The sequence below is a fragment of the Poecilia mexicana genome, unplaced genomic scaffold (assembly GCF_051168715.1).
Source record: "Poecilia mexicana isolate PSO_F unplaced genomic scaffold, ASM5116871v1 scaffold_22, whole genome shotgun sequence".
Lineage (NCBI taxonomy): Eukaryota > Metazoa > Chordata > Actinopteri > Cyprinodontiformes > Poeciliidae > Poecilia > Poecilia mexicana.
Genome location: NW_028263391.1, coordinates 20,698,913 through 20,704,912, shown reverse-complemented (window position 1 = coordinate 20,704,912; position 6,000 = coordinate 20,698,913). Strand labels below are relative to the sequence as shown.

General features: G+C 34.8%; 1 long non-coding RNA gene across 1 annotated transcript; it reads left to right on the top strand.

Annotated features, from left to right (window-relative positions):
• Positions 1-251: 251 nt before the first annotated feature.
• LOC148152841 (uncharacterized) lies at positions 252-1,393 on the top strand. The gene is made up of 2 exons (XR_015761978.1): positions 252-624; positions 862-1,393. It is a non-coding gene; the product is annotated as an uncharacterized LOC148152841 (long non-coding RNA).
• The last annotated feature ends 4,607 nt before the right edge of the window (positions 1,394-6,000 follow it).

Below are 6,000 nucleotides of genomic sequence, written 5' to 3'. Positions count from 1 at the left end.
GAATAAACAGAAAATTGTTTTCTCCGCTTTTCTGAATAACATCCTCGTCTTTGCAGCACATCAGTAATTTTTGATTGAGAAGTTCATGCTACTTCGTGACGCAGTTCGGCCGAATGAAGCGCTATTAAGGTGAAACTTAAAGAACTTGTCGAGTGTTTATATTTTAAAACAGAACCGCATAAAGTATATTTTGTATCCCAAACTGGACTCTATTTTGACTGTTTCTCTGTTCCGGTCCGCAATAGAGCTTTGGAGCGTGACGTCACTGCTCTAGTCGGAGGGGTATCAGCGCCATCTTAGGGGTCCATAGACAACAGTCTCGCAGTATAAAAAAAAACAGTCTCGCAGATTTTTTCAATCCAAGTTACTTAAAATAATTTAGCTATGGTACGAACTTGCTACGTTATTGTCTGTAATGTCCGATCACACGACTGAAACGGTAAAAGGATATAAGACGGACTTTGGTTTCACTATTATCCTGCTTGGAAACAACGTGAGGAGGCTAAGCTATCGGTGCTAACGAAAAGAAGACGAATGTCCTGGTATCAGCGGTGACACGTCTTGATATCACGTTCTCCAAAATCCCCAGATACCTACAAGTTTCCTCCAGACATTTCCTTTCTGGTGAGTGTCTAAATTTGCTTTGTTGGTTTTGTGTCACAATGTTGTTCTATGATTTTGTCCGAGTGTTCTTACGTTCAGTTTCTGTTGTTTAGCTCGGGCTAATATTGTTTATGTAGCATAGTCCGAGTTTTGTCAGTGGACATCGAGGTTATTACATTATTGTGAAGTAAACTATTTTACTAGTGTTATCAAATTTACAGCTTTAATAGCGATGTGTTCTGATATGTCCTCTTAAAGGCAAACCGACTTATGAAATGGATGACCTCAATCCTGACTGGGGTCCAGTGCTGAATGTGGGTCACTGAGGTAAACGCCACAACATCGGACCGACATGGGCGTCAATTACAGAGGCGATACAGCAAAACCATCAACAGGTTACTGAGACTGATTTCATTATTTACCCCAGAAGAGGTAAATAATGAAAACACAGTAGCAGAGGCAACAGAAGAGGAGCAAGTTGGAGAGGCTGAGGAGGAAGGAACCCCAGGAGAGGAGCTCAGCAAGGCTGCAGACTCTGAAGAGGAACAGGAACCATTTGTGTTGAAATACAGTTGGAAGTGGCTGTTCTCTCATTTAATAATTTAATGTATTAAACATTCATGAATCGTTTGATTCAAGCACTTCAAGTTGCATGTAAACGTGAAGAAAAGAATCACATTTTAAGTAACAATTTGATATTTAAATATTCAGGTAATAAACATACATGTAATGAGATTATATTTTTAAATAAATATTTTATGTGATTAAAGTAAACAATTATATAATCAGACATCTGTCAAGACACTGGGTTTTTGGGTTTGTTTTGCTTTTCATTTTATTAACTTTGTGTTTCAATTCACTTAAGTGGTTCATGGTATTTAGTGTAGTTAGAATAATATTATTGCTTTTCCTTGTTTGTCTGAGTCCATGTCAAGCCTTCTTTAATGACTATTATATTTTATCCTTCTAGTTATTTCTTATTTAAGCCTCCCTGCAGGGTTTCTAGTAATGTTTATTTCTTAATTTGATCACCATAGGTTCAGTTATTGTTCCATGTCTGAGTCTGTATCTTTCTGTGTCATTCTAGTTGGGTTATTTCTTTGTTTAGATCTTCTAGTTTCTCTTGCTCTGTGTTCCTTAGTTCTTATTGTTAGATCAGCCTTGTTTCTACATCCACATAAAGTAAGTCCACTGCCTGCTGCATTTGTGTCCACCGCCACATCATGACACAAACCAGATGAAAGAGCCCATCTTTAAACATTTAATGTGTAATTAAACAATAAAGGTGACAAATTTTATGAAATAGACCACACTTTAATAAATATTTGTTGTATTTAACATATTTCAGGTAAGTGAACATGTAATGACATAGATCCTGGCCTAGAATTTTATGCAATTGAACATTACGGGTAACAAATGATCATCTGAGGTAATACATTTTATGAATTTTCTTTTTTTTTAAATATAATTCTGGTTAAAAAAGGGGTCAAAATGGAATAAAAATATGCCTATAGTTTAATAGTTTAATAGAATAATTGTACACAGATTTTGAGTTAATAGGTTACATGGCCTACAAGCTAAGAAAAATAAAAAATTTTGACTGCAGAAATAGCTAAAAAATATATAAAAGGTGTTCAAATGTAATAAAGGTGAGTGTGCCTCATCTATACAATCTAGTAGAACAATTTCAAGCAGATTGAGTTAATGGGACACAATTTGGAAGCTACTGAAGAAAACATTTAATATTAAAATTATTGAATATGACTTAAAATTTTAATAGAAGATAGTATGCCTCGTGTAATAGCATGAATGTCCACTTTTTGGTATCAGTTGGTCACAAGACAAAGCATTTATGCACAGGAGTGTTCGGAAATTGACAGCAGCAATGTGAAACTCCGAGCGCTTGTGGAGAGACTTAAGAACAGCTGGCCGAAATTAGCGTTCATAAATCGGATCAACCTTGAGCTGAACGTCTCTTACTCCGTGGAGCTCGGTTTATCCAGTATCCAACTTGAAAACAACTTTACTGCGGTTGGTAACACAATGAAAACACCGGTGTTCTGAATAGTTTGTTTTGGTCTGTGGACCCCAGACATGGCGCCGAGCGACGAAAACGTCATATCCTGTGACGTCAACTCCAAAGCTCTATGGCCTGCCGTCATCTTTGTTTATATATCAGTTCCGCTTCAGAATGACCAGCAGCGCCCTCTGCTGGATGGCTGCCAAACTACAACACTAAAAAAGTGTTAAGCGGACATTATTAGTAAATCCATCGAAATTAATTGTAATCTAATAAACCATTAATCGATATTTAATCGTAAATTTATTAATAGTTTTAATCCGTACTCTCTAAAAGTGAAGATAAAGGAAAATGCGTGAATATCAGCTTCTATCCAATGAGGGCAAGCCTTGTTTTTCCAGTGAGACAGATGCTATCCCACAGCATTACACTGCCTTCACCAACAGCTGTTAGGCTTTGGTAGAGCGGACAACCCTGCAGCTGAACCCACAAATGTATTTTCCTTACAAATGTTGCACCAATAGTATAAAATCTATAGCCAAGAAGCTTTTTTTCAACAAATTTCCCTCATTTTTTATGTTTACATGGTCAACCTCTTTGGGATGTTATTTCTTTGTTGTTGTTTTTTTTATATATTTATCTGACATACACAGAGTTTTTGGTGAAATCCTGACTGATCCTGCACGTTTTCTGTGTATTAAAGCCCCCAGTACTGGTCTGGTAGTTGAGGCCCATTAAAGATGCAATGTGTGAGACAGACCAGGGGCATGTCCTCCACTGTGTGTGTCTGTGTTTGTTTGCATGCGCAAAATGGACAAAAACAATCTCCTTTCTGTCCTTTTCTCACATGCCGACTCGTTTGCTTTCCTCTGTGCAACTAAAGACAAATCTGCTAGTTTTTCCACGTTGTTATTTACAGTTTTATTTACAACTGAAAAACTCAGCAGTGAGATCAAGTTTTGCACATAATTTTTTTTATCTGTCATAATGCACAAATTTTGTGTGTACTATTGATTGCCATATATACATTAATGGCTTGCTCCATCAACATGACAACATTGACATGGATCTAAATGGTAGCACATTGAGAAGTACTATGTATAAATGTCTGATCCGTTACACTGTACATGAATCAACAGTCCAGAAGGCAGATATTTAAATATCAATATTTACATTCATGCATCCATCATTTTTCTCATATAGGTACATGGTGGGGTATACTGTTAGCTATTACTTGTGCATGGTTACATGCAAGCATGTGTTTAATTTTTTTTTCTTCTTTTCTTCCAAAATTCAACAGTTTAGCCAATATCTATGCATCTCTGACATTCAGAGACTCTTATCTCAAAGCCCTCATCTGCATGCATGCTCGCATACAGACAGAAACTCACATCCAAATGCATTCACACTCACATGCATGGACACACGCTGCTTTAACGTTGAAAAAAAAGCAGATCCGTTGTGTTTTTCCACTGAGGATGTGGAGGATGGCTGTGACAGCACTGAGTCACAATCGTCCCTGCTGTGGAAATCCTCAGTGCAACCTGATCCTGTTGCTGTTGGATAAGTCTTCAGCCACAAAGTCAGCCCAGCACTCACATCCCCTGTTTCTGTAACTATAGGCAAAGCCCAGTGTAAGAGGGAAAAAATGAAGAGTGTCCGATCTGGACAAAACATGGCTGAAGGCGTCGGGCTTATGGAGAGGAATTTGTTCCAGTTTTAAAAACAAAAATTCAAATATTTTAATTTGAAAAAGAAATTCTATGACGGATTATAAGCTAAAAAAAATAAAAAGAAATTATGAAAATGAACTCATGCGAGAATAAAGTTGTAATTTTGCAAAAGTAAAGTCAAAATATTACAAGAAAAATATCATAATAATATGAGAATAAAGTTATAATATTTAGAGAATAAAGTAACAATTTTATGAAGATAAAGTCATAATTTAAAAGAATAAAGTCCTAATATTATAAGAATAAAGTAAAAATAATATGAGAATAAAGTTGTAAAATTACTAATAAAATTATGAAAATCAAGTTGAACAAGAATAAAATCTAAATAATGTGAGAATAAAATTTTAATTAGCATATAACTTTTTTTATTGTGCAACTTGATTCTCTTAAATTTACTGATATCAAAAAATTTAAATAAAAAAAACTTCTTTATCAAAAATTATGACTACAGAGTAATTTAAAATATTTAAGCTGCAGGCTGATACTATTTCATACTCTATTATTTTTTATTTTTTTTGTATATATTTTATTCTTTGCTCACAATAATATTGGAACAAATTTCTCTCCATACCAGCTGATCGCGTCACTGGAAACAAACTGTGAAGATTTGAGACTGTTGCGTGGAGTACAGGAAAAAAGGCCTGGAAACACACATTCACATAGCACATCATAGAGACCCTGACTTTCTACTGTAAGTCTGGTGAGCTGAAAGACAGACATGGGAAAAATAAAGTAAGTACACCCCTTGATTCAGTAGCTTTTACAGCCACCATTAGCAACAACAAAGCAGTGGTTTAGTGTCTTTTTCATTATTATTGCCCACAATGAAAAAAGACAATAGGTGATCTCACTTTAAAAGATGTCATTAATTCGCCACAAGTAAACAAACTGAGTTTATACAAGTAAATATATTAAGTTTATTAAGTTGTTATGTTAAAAAAAGCTTAAATAAAGCAAGTTTTAAAAACTTAATTTATTACATAGAACAAATTAACAAATTTTTTAAAAGTTGGAGCTCCATTCTGTTTTATCATTGTAATGCTCTCTGAAATTCCCAACCAACTTTTCAAAAAGGCTGAAGCCTGGGATTTGACTAGGCCATTGTGAAACCTTGATTCTTCTTATTGTTGCGGGCATGCTTTGGTAGATTTGCAGTTGTGTTTGCAACTTATAACAATAAGTTTTTCCATTGTCAGCAGTGAAATAATCTGCCAGAACTAGCACTTTTTCATCAATATTAAATAAATATTAACTTAAAATAAACTTGTATTTTATGCTGAAAAGTTATTTGCAAGTTAGTTTTGTCTTATTTTGGGTGCACTAAGATATTTGGATTAGAAACTAGGCCAAAAATACTTTAGGATTTTGGGATTTTGCAGTGCAACGGCCAGGCAAATGCAATGCAAAATCACAAAAGTTTGCCAAGTATTTTGGGTCTAATTTCAAGTATTTTGAGAAATAAGACGAAACTAACTCACAAGTGACTTTTCAGCAAAATATAGGAGCTTGTTTTAAGAATTCAATTTCTTAATATTGATGAAAAAGTTCTAGTTCCGCTTGCAGATTATTTCACTCATATAGGAAAAATTCTTGTTGTAAGTGAAATAATCCACCAATGGAACTAGCACTTTTTCATCAATATTA